General features: G+C 41.5%; 1 long non-coding RNA gene across 1 annotated transcript in view; it reads right to left on the bottom strand.

Moving 5' to 3' along the window:
- Window positions 1–28: 28 nt before the first annotated feature.
- LOC118172096 overlaps window positions 29–11596 on the bottom strand; it is an 86756-nt gene continuing 75188 nt past the window's right edge. The window contains exon 3 of the long non-coding RNA XR_004753554.1: window positions 29–175. This is a non-coding gene — a long non-coding RNA (uncharacterized LOC118172096). The remainder of the gene's footprint in view (window positions 176–11596) is intronic.

Raw genomic sequence — 11596 nt, 5'->3', positions numbered from 1 at the left:
CTGGTTCTAAGCAGTTTGTACTCATTTCATCCTGCACAAAAGTGTATCAAAGCAGCAAGATGTTTCAGATTTTAACCCAAGAAGTGCTGCTTCCAAGCCAGGTTCTTCTGACAAACATCAGTTATGGAAATCTGTTCTTCCCTCCAGCAGGGCTGTTCTAACAGCATGCTAAAACCTGGGGAGAAGTCCCTTATAACAGTAGAAAGATGTGGATAGATGGATTAAGTATGTCACGAAAATGTACAGATATCTGCAAAAAAAAAAGCTATCAATTTAATAATTGATAAATATAAAATTTCAAAGTGATCAGAGACCATGTGAATTTGGTAAAAATATTAGACTTGCTTCCCCCTTTTATTCTAAGAATCACATCATTAATATTGAATTATATAATTTCCAGCTAATTTAGTAAATCTATATAACCTAAAGGAATAAGATAGGTGATGAAGACACAACAACATTGCTTGGCAGAAATGCATCATTTACTGTGGAACGTGATAGGTCACAGAACTTACTGGAATATCAAAAAAAAAAAGTCTACAGGAATTCTGACTAAAATATTCCACATTTAGTAAGTGATGAAGTATTTCTTGGGACGGCTGATTCTACTTTATGAATAATGAGAGATTTCAAAGTTTTCTCATGTTTTCCTCAAATGGCAGCACCAACCCTGGGAGGCAGGATCAGTAAGAGAGAAACACTGCACTTGTATGCCACATACAGCTTGGCAATGCATTGCTGCTACACCTGACATTTGATCATTTAATAGAGGTTATCTAGCGCTTAGGTTGTTAGTCTGTCCCAGCCTTCCAACTGGAAACTACTACAAACTTTTGGTTCCAGCAGTACCAACATGGACAAACTGGTCTGTACAAGTCACTGGTGAACAGTGCTGAGGTTTCTGTAATGCAATGGGATCAGCTATCTTAATTACACATCTCCATGCTTTCAAGGAAAAATGTCTTTTACCATCAGTTTAATTGCACATTTTAAATAAGATAGAGGGGAATCAAATAGTCAGATTTTGGCAGTATTCTCCTAACACAGGATTCCCTCCTGAATTGTATGGTATGAACCATTGGAGTCACTTGAAGGACTGTATTTGTACACCCGCGGGCACAGAGAAGTGAGTCACACATTGCTGTCTCTCTTGACCTCAGCCAGAGGCTTGTGCTGTGCTTGCAAAGAATTCATATCCCATATAGCAAACTGTAATGTTTAAGAGGAAAAAAAAAAACACCTCAGAGCAAGTCTCACACCTGCAAATCTGGAGCCAAACACCGCATATAGAAATCCCAGTATAAACAAAGCAGCTTAGCTTATTACTTTATAAGAGAGATCTAACTACCCAATACCTGGTAAACACAGCCATCAGACACTGAGTACAAATACTAATGTACTAACAATACTAAAAGATTTTTTCCTTCCCAATTTTTATTACCTAGCAATTCCCAAAAGTGTTTTTGTTTGAATTAAATTTTTAAGAAGTAACAAGTTGAGTCCCATAACTGAGTCCCTTTGACGTTCATTAATGCTAAATGAAGTTTCATGCATACACAATGATCTGACAAGCATCCTTTATGTAAAAGCTTCTGTCCACAGCAGATTTTTCAATCCAATTTCTCAAAATAAATCATTCTTGGGCAATCATGGTACACATACCTGTGCCTGTCCAACTATCTATCCTCCCCAGCAGCTTCTCAACACATTGGCCTATCTGAGCTACATTTGCTCCCTGAGAATAATAGAATTCTATCAGTTGCACAGAAATCAGCAGGTAAACAAAAAGTGGTGAGGAGAGACAGAGAGATCTATAATATTATTTTCAGATATTTACCTCGTTCCTCTACCAAAAACCGTTCCCCTATACAAACACACAAAGCCTGTAGCCTGGTGGTAGCCCAGGGGCAGCAGGTAGAGAGGCTGAGCCTAGGAGCAGTGTCCCCGTAGCCATCCCTGCTCCTCGCTGCCTTCCCACACCACCCTCCATTTCCCTTGGTTCCACTGCATCACTGCTTAAATATCTCAAGGAGATCCCAGCTCCTCTAGGCTGATCTCAGTCTGCTGGCACCTTCAGTAGTCTGGAAAATAGTCTCTTATATGTCAAGAACCTGAAGAAACAGGCTTGCAGAAATTACTTGTGATTTCCAAAATCTTATCTGAGTCAGAAAAAGAGACGTGCCGACTCTTCTCCAAATGGTATAGGTATTCGTATAATGAAGCAGTGGAAAGCAACTCTACTTGGTTCCAGTTACAAGCTTTAAGTACACCTCCAGAACTCCCAAATGTACTAAGATTCCCTTGTTTCAATGCACGGATTATTTTGCAACCTGAGACCTATTTGGACAAAATTTATTGCTTTGGTTCTATCATTTCAACATGGTCCCTTAAATGCTTTGGTACAGCGTATGCATTAAAATTCAGCCTTGTATTTCAAGGGGGTCTGAATAAAAATAATCAGCAACAAGGGTACAGCCTTAAGACAGTGCTTCAAGTGGCACATAAAATATTGAAATTCCAATAATGTAAGCTTTAAAATAAAAATCTGATGTCTCATAACTAAGTCATGAGACCTCATCAGCTCACTACAACGGTCTCGATGCTTCCCCTAAAAGCCCGGCTGTCTCTGGGGAGCCATCTTGCTAATATTTCTCAGTAGAACGTAGTCTGAGCACAATTGCCGCTAATTTTACTTACCTCATTTGCTTGGTATCTCAGAGCTTTATAATGGCTGGCACTTCTGATGCATCTTAACATGGCTTAAAAAGGAATCAGCCTGAATAAATAGAAGAAAATGCTATTGTCTCCCTTCCCTGTGTAGCTGAAGTCTAATTGCAAATGTTTTCCCATTTTTCTGGCAGAGTTACCACTGTTTTTCCACACAGGTCTCATTCCTAAAGATGTACGTGGCAACTCAGTACAAGCAATTGACCCGTTCCAGAGCATGGTGTCCATCAGCAGTTTTTCTCAAGCACAGCCAGGCCCTGTGGGCAGATCCCTCACCACCTCAGTCTGTAACTGAGGGCAGGGGGAGCAGACAGGACAAGACCTGATCTCACAGAGGATGCTGTAACAGCCTGAAAGGAGGTCACGCAGTGAGGCGGCTGCAGCTGGACAGGAGAACAGCAGCAGAAACACCAGCTCAGGGTGCAGGACACACTGTGGAGGACCACAGGAGACACATATAGCAGGAATTGTGCTGGATGGGCCCTTCTACATCTCCCCCCCAACTCCCAGCAGCCCCCAGCCCCTCTCCACTTGACGTTCATGCTCCAGCTGCAATGGCTCTGACCTCTGCAGGCTGATCGCTGTGCTCACAAAACCACAGGATTCAAAATTAGCAAATGAATATTTAATCAATTAATATCAGGCAAGTGTGACAGCCTCAGATAAGCCAGTCTTTTCCACAGCAGGAAATCACCAACGTTTCATTAAACAGAACATATTTTCTTGCATACCTCGTGTAAAACAGAAGTAATAAAAGCAAAGGGAAAAATAAGCCAATTTCCACAAACCCCTCTAAAGGATTGTTTAAATGTGTAACACAACAGTGTACCAAGCCTTTGGTAGCTATTTAAGAAATAAAAATGGAAAGCAGGAAAAGTGTTTTAGTTTCAGACCAACAACTGAACAGGAATTTTTGAAAATGTCTCAAACTCAGATAATTCTATCTACCTCAGCCCCTTGTGCATCACTTATCCATCCATTTACTGACAGCAGCAGGAGAAATTTTAAAGCTGTACAGCTCCATCACCCCCCCCCGGCAAGTGTTCCACACCTTACGATGAAGCAGCAGTTTCTTCAGGTGGGCAGAATGAGCTGCTTTGATACCCCAGGCTGGGAGTCTCCAACTTGCACCACCCAAACAGGGCACCTCTGTTTGCACACAGCCTTTCCCTCCAAGGAGGTTTTCCAGCACACCCTCTCCAGGGAGGGAACCGAGCACCTTCTGGGCTCTCAATGCACATGCATACCTCTGGGAGCTCTGGGCTGGCACTTTTTCCACCCAGAGCTCAAAACTAGAATAAATAAATAAATAAATAAAGACCTCTGCTGACTTACACATGTGCTCTGTGGGCACAGCAACTGGTGAACCAGAAAGCAGCAGTGCTTTTCAGTGGAAGACAAAATTAATCAGCTCTGCTTTGACACACTGCAGTGTCTGCAGAGCTCTCAATGAGGTTAAGTGAGAGGGTGCAGAAGCAGGTGGGGGTGACCTGTCAAGAGTACCTTTCAAGAGTTTTCCAAAAGGGATACAGAACTTTGCGTAACCAGCAAGTGCCTCTTTTCATTCAAGTGCTCAGCAATTTAGCTTTTCTGAGATGACAACGGGCTCTGCTCCCCAGAGTGGATTTATGGGCACATGTTTCCAAGGGGCATTATTTACTTGTGACAGTAATTGCTGTCCCTCCCGGTGTACACCTTTCACCTTTCAGCAGTGTTAGAAAGACCACTGGTGGGAACAGCAGGACGTGGATTTCCTAGAATGCCACCTTTCCACCTCCAAGCCCCACATCTTCAACACTCCTTGCTGATCACAAAAACACGGACCACCAGCCACCTGAGTAGGCTCTGTTTCATTTACAGCAGAGGGAAACGTTTTGCATAAGGAAAACATTTGAATGCTCATTTTCCAGCACCAGTTGAAATTAGTAAAATTCAACACCAGTACTAGAAACTTTAAGAATGGTGAAGCGCTTTGTCAAGATTTTCCTGCCTTGTCGTATTCCAGCCATATTCAAAGCAGCATCAGGACAGCATCAGAAGAGCTCAGTGTAAGGAAGCTACTAAAGTTCCTTAGCTGTGTCCTCTATGGTTCTCATTGGTTAAAAAGATATGGCACAGTGGGAAGTGAAGAAAAACACTATCGCTTTTTTCTTTTTCATCCTCAGTGGGGGAAAAACTCTCACCCATATATTTTAGATTAGTATTCTCCTTTTCTTTTAAGAAAGAGAGAATTACATCCTTATATTTAAAATAGTACATTGAATCAAGCCAAGCATCCTCTAATGCTATGTAAATACTCCAAGATCCCCCACAGAACCAGAGTTCTAGCTTTAAAATGGGAATCTGCAATCCCACATCCAGACCTTACCAAAACATGCAGGCTTTCTCCTTCAGTTTGCATACAATGACAAACCATTTGTTGAGAATGAGATCCCTCTTAGAATGTATGTCATTAAGAAAACATCTGTTTAAAGCAGGAAAGCTGCCCTGCAGGTTATGCATTGAAATGACTCTACCGCACAGCTGGTAGCCAAGTAGGCTTCTTCTAATAAAATCTAACTTAGCCTTTAGCCTTCCTGTAAATGCGGTATTTACATTATGTTAACAATCTTTCAGCGATAATAGTAAATGTGCTGCAGACAAAGTAAATACAATTCTATACAGTTGTGTAACTATCAGACAACATAGAGCTACATTCTTCTGTCCAGTAGCATCTGCCGAGTCTGATAAGCAACCGCAAGAAAACACTTTTTTAATGTATAAATCATAATCCATGTATAATGCACAGAAGATGATGAATGTGTCTGGACAAAAGCCGGAACAATGCAATGCTCTGGAATGAAATCCTTGGGTGTTACTTAGTTATCTGCCTTGCAGTGGGCATAGTTATCACTTCCAAATACAATCCCTGACTCTTAAAAAACAAAGAAAATTCTTAAACCTGAAGTTGTACACAGCCTTTCACTCTCAGAAAATAAGTTGCTATTCACCAACCATACAATTGTGTGCAAATATTTTTCCATGCAGGAAATGGCAATATACTGTATCTTGCTATAAAAATTCAGACAAACAGAATCCACCATATTACACCCCATCCGAAGACACAAAATCCTGATTAAAGCCTCTCAATGGGATTATGCAGGGAGTTTTTGATTATGAAAAATATGCCAACATATCATCCTCACAGGGAGAAGAGCATTTGAGACAGAACAAACTATATTTTTGTTGGCAAAATACATTATCACCCTTGTGCCAAGCTGTAGGGAGCTCTGGTGTCTTGAAGGCTATTCAGCAAGCGAGGCACAGTTGGCTTTCTGCCCCTCTAATTTTTAATCGTGAGCAGATACAAGCTCAGATTCTCCAGAATAAAATAAGCACAAGAGAAACCTCAATTTCCTAAGCACATAACATCTGAGGAAGAATATTAGTGTTTGTAATGTTTGAGGTTGGCAACAGTGCGATCGTACTATTTTAACCTGAATATTTCTGACTGGTCATTAGCATAAACATCTAACAGGTACATACACGTGATTACAACAAATAGTTAAGCATAGTCAGCAAAAAGGTTCGTTTAAATATTTGCCAGCACTCTTAGCATGTGTTTGCACATTGAAAGCAAATTCTGACATTTCTACAGCAGTACAAGACCAACACTGAATATTTGATCCTAGCTCTTGAAATCCAGACTACATTTAATTTAGAAGTACAGTGCATAAGGCAAATGCCCCTTTCAGGTAAACATATTTAAAATATATGGGTTTACAATTTGAGGATTTTTTTTCTTTTTTAATGAGAATATAGTATTAGAAAGATCTTCTCTCAGACTTCCGTTACTCCATGTCCATTGAAAACATTAAGTTGGGGGCACCCTGAACCCTTATATTTACCCATGAAAGATACAGAGAGCCAGCAAGCTAGTTGTTCGAAAAACAAACAAACAAAACAACAACAAAAAAAAAAAAAAAAAAAAAAAGACACTGTTCTGTAGAAAATTCTCAGCTAGGAAGACTGGAGAGTTCCAACTAATCTAAAACATTCAGGTGAACGTTCTGCAAAGACCAGACCACTTAATTCCCTATGGTACCACCTTTGAAAGGCCTACAAGTGCTTCCCAGTCATACATCTCTCTTGTAGTTCGTGTTCATCTCCAGCAGAAGCTCCTACTTTAATATTTACGACCCAGTCACAGGAGACCAGCACTCAGCTAGGCTCTTCTGTTCAACCTCCTTCCCAGGCACTGCCAAACCACCGCCAGCAATAGCGCTTCCTTATCTACCTTGCCATTAGGTGGCAATGCAGCAACGTGCATCACCAAGCCCTGGTGTCTGATTTTAAATGGTGCCCATTTATTTGAATTCCTGGCAACATTTATAGGGATTGAATGTTTTGAGGGAAAAAAATAAAAAAAAAAAAAAAATCATCCCCATGTTTATTCATCATCTTAGTTTTAAGAAATTTGGGTTAAGATTCCTAGACCCAATCACGTGACAAAGATGCCTTATGAAACCTCAATATACTCAAAACGATGCTCTTGAGCAAGCGCACTCTGCCTGCCCATCGGATATCAGTTCAGAGGCTCAAACTGGCACCCAACAGCTCTGAGGCTGGCGGGTCCCAGTCCTGCAAAACACAGATGAATGAGGCAGCATGTCAGTACAAAACTGGCAGCAAGGGTTTAGTTGTAACTGAAATCTCTTCACACTCGCATCACTTGGAGAAGGCTTATTCCAAGGCAAGGAGCAGTGGTAACTGTACGTAAGTTTCATCACAGCCCAAGGGTCTGCGATGAAAAGACCTCATATTTCCACAGCAGATGCAAATACCGCCTCTCCTAAGCAATGCCAAACTTTAAGCCTTAAAGACAATGGATGCAGTTTATAAGAACAAGAAAAATTGCCAGAGATTTCAGGGGAGGTTTAGTGTGACCAGAAAAGCACATTCCACCCTTCATCAGGCTTTTTACTATAGCAAAAATAAATAAATACAAAAACTCAAAAAAAAAAAAAAAGCACACTACACTAGCATGTTCTCAATGAGGAAAGTATTTTAAAAACTGAAAAATCACACTTGATAAATATTTTTTAAACGGAAATCGTAACTCAGTCATATTAATATGTCCTGGATTTCTCTTTTCCTTTGCCTTGCTTTATGTTCATAGTGCCAGAAAAGTAGCTTTTAACTAAACAGAAGCTGGACTTACTCTGTTTTCATCTTTCCTTGGTCCGACTCCTGACCAGACCACTTCCTGGGGAGGGAATCAAAGTCCTTTATGTCACAGGGTCACAAGCTATGACATATGTAAGCCCTCTGCAGGAATTCAGCAACAGCATTCACAACTAGAAGGGAGGGGAAAAATTGCTTCCATTAAGCCTTATTGACTTTTTAGAACTCCTGCAAATGAATTCCACAGTCTGCTTCTTGTTTTGTTTGTGGACCATGGCATTGGCCTTTGCATTCAGCTTGTGTTACGAAATTCAGCTGTGCCCAGAGCAAAGAGGTCAACTCTGAAGCACCATGAAATAGGAGACCTGAGTGCAAGCTGCTGTCCCCTCCCTCAGCAGCTGGGTACCCCTAATTGAGGTGAAGGAGGCCTGAAGACTGAAGCTCTTGGAATAATTCTGTTTTAGAGAATAAGCACACACACAAAGAGAGAGGTTTGTAAATCCAGCTTCTACACAGTGACATTTTAAAAGCTTTACTCTATAACAAATCTTAAACAACCTGGTCTTGGAATGAAACCTGGGCTACTTAAATACAAACAACTAAACTAAATGTAGTACCCAAAGTCCAAGGGAGATAGAACTACACTTCAAAACCTCCTTTTTTTTTTTTTTAAAAAAAAAAAAAAGTAAAAATTAAAAAAAAAAAAAAAAAAAGCCCTCAACCCTCCATCTGGAGCATAAGCATTCCTTTAAAGTTCCCATTCCATTAGACAAAAGACAACAGAAATGTTTTAAGGGCTTTTACCAAGTCTCCCTTTGCCTGCTGTTCCCCTCCAGGCAGGCTCTTACTTCCAGGTCTGGTTTCAGTTAACTCAGTGACCATGCCACAGCAAGATGAGCCTGTGATTTCCCCTGAAGCCTGCCTGCCTGCTCCACACTCCTCACTACCATCTCCAAGGCTCCCTCCAGCCCCAGGTACGTCTTTCTCACTCCTTGCCCTGCCTGCTAGGGTCTGAAAACTTGCTCCCCTGATCTTCCAGGGTGCTCCACCTGGCCCAGGCACTCTCCTCTGTAAGAAACATTAAACAGTTGTGAATAAAATAGTGAAAAATAAATAAGTTAAGAAGCATACTGTCATAAAAGTGTTTTTTTTTTGTTTGTTTTGTTTTTTATTAACAAGTCTCCTCCTGTATACACTAGGTTTGCCCTCATGCGTGCAGAAGCTCCATTGTAGCACTTACTCCCTCCCCCCGCCCCCCCACACACACCTCTCATCACCACAGTGATACTAGTGAGTGAAGTTTAGCCTTCATATTGAGTTTTCACATGAATATTTACACATCATCAGGGGCAACAGCTCAATTCAGCTCACATCATGCTCTAAGCCAGCACCAATGCTACACTGGTGAAAAAAATCAGGAAGAGTCTATAACGCCAGTTTCTCATTGCTACAAAGATGACTTTCAGGTAATAACATCCTTAAGACTGTATATTGTAACAAAGTAAAGATATAAAATAAAATACATATCAAACTACTCTCACATGTTTGCATTGGGAACAAAGGGCCCCTGGCTGTCAGCTAGAAAGCTGTAATCCCCCCTTGGCCCAAGAGGTGTCTGCATAAAGAAGGTACAAAGACCCTTGGAAACTCCTGCAACTTGCAGCGCAGTGAAGCGTTCAAAGGACTTGTAGCCAACTGAAATGATGCACAGATTTAAAAGGCTGAGAAGCACTGCTGCTCTCTGGGAGCTTTCCACTACACTTTAGGACTTCTAACTATTACAGGCATTTTAAAAAATAATAATAATAAAAAAAATCACTCTGCTGAAAGCACTGCTCAAAGTTCATTTTCTTGCTGGTGACTTATCACTGATTTATGCATTATTGATATATTTTCATTTTTATTACTTCTATACTTTTCCTATAATTCAGAAAATATTATAAGCCTAATCACCCTTCTGTAGGGCAGGATCCAAATGTAGCTCATTACATCTGAAAGGGTGACAGAGCACTTCAACAGGCTGCCCAGAGAGGTCGTGGAGTCTTCTTCAGAGATATTCAAAGCCTGCCTGGATGCTATCCTGTGCAACATGTGCTAGGTGACCCTGCTTGTCAGATGATCTCCAGAGATCCCTTCCAACTTCAACCATTCTATGATTATAACCAATGCACTTGCACTGCCATAAAACCCGTATAAAAGGTAGAGAGCAAGGCCAGGCGTGAGCAGACGCTACTCTGACTGATAAAGTTCCCATACTTGCTACCTAAGAAGCACTAGGCGCAGCATGCACTAACTATTCTGCAATAAATAACGCCAAGCACACAGTGGATTGTGCAAGCCTAATAATGGCATCCCACAGTGCTCCTTTACAAACAATAGGGTAGAAGCCTGAGAGAACACTCCCTAAGCAAAATACTAATGAGAAAATGTGAGCACTGAGAAGATCGGTGCAAAAGCCTTAATTTTAGGGAAAGCACAAGTACACAAAAAGTTACTCTGGGTGCAAATTAAAAGCCAAAAACTGTGCTACTAGAGCATTAGTTAGAAAGCAAGATGACACACACTCAAGCTGGGGAATTCAGATTCATGGCAACTTTACCCTTCCTTCTTGTGTGTCTGCTCAGTGCATTGAGGTATCACACAAGAAAACATAGGTGATTATAAATGAATGTCTAACACGTTGCATATTTATCACACTTTTGCAGGACTAAATATAGTAGCTGGCAGAAGAAGAAAACCGTTATTCCAAAAAAAAAAAAAAAAAAAAAAGACCACTAGGGCAAGGTGACCAAGCTGGGTTCCTTAAAAGAGCAAGGAGTATCTGGCTTGTATCCAAGGGTACAGTGACCAAGCCCGTCTGCTGAAGGGACTTGCCTCTGCACAGTCAGGCCCTGCAGTAACAGCTACCATTTTTTTCAGATAAATATGAAACTGTGTAGCTCTAGAGGGGCTGTAGGACTGCAGCAACCCCCATTATTAGAGCACCTGAGGGCTGATCTGAGAAGGGCCAGCAGGCAGCCCAGCATGTGGCTGCCCCCTCCTGTCACCAGCCCTGTGAGCCACGGCCTCCAAGGCTCCGGCAGCACCACAAAAGCTGGCTTTTGACTTACTGCTGAAGTTACTGTTTGGGCTAATGCCAATACTCCTATTTTAGGGAGAGAGAGGAGAAAAAAAAAAAAAAAAACAACACACACACAGAAAATTAAGATGATCACCAGCCTATATCTGAGCTGAGAAGGAACAGAATTCATTCACCAAGAAAATGGCGCTGCCTTAAGACTTCCCTCTGCTGACTCCCAGAGGCTGGAGACACACAGCAGAGGTGCTGAGCTTCTCCAGCTACCACAAAAATCCCCTCTAGTGAGAGGTGGTAGGAGATCTCTTCAAAGAGGTCACTGCCAGCTCCTTCTAACATGTAACTTCTAACATGTAACATGGCTGAAAGAGCAGACAAGGCAACATTTCACTTGGCACATCCGTTTAAGGGGATCTCCATTTAAAAACAGATCACTAAGCCATGCCTTTGTTTATCATTAGAAGATGAACAGAGTTACCCTAACCTCTGCACCTCAGGAAGACATCTCAACCTCATGTTGAAGAGATTCTTGCCTGCAATTCCTTATTCCCTTAACAGAAGTGAAGGAGAGAGTGACATGGGGTGGCTCAAGATTTTTCTAGCAGGCAGAGGAGGGGTGAGGTGCTGCAG

Source organism: Oxyura jamaicensis, chromosome 10 (assembly GCF_011077185.1).
Source record: "Oxyura jamaicensis isolate SHBP4307 breed ruddy duck chromosome 10, BPBGC_Ojam_1.0, whole genome shotgun sequence".
Taxonomy (NCBI): domain Eukaryota; kingdom Metazoa; phylum Chordata; class Aves; order Anseriformes; family Anatidae; genus Oxyura; species Oxyura jamaicensis.
This window is presented reverse-complemented; position numbering and strand designations above follow the sequence as displayed.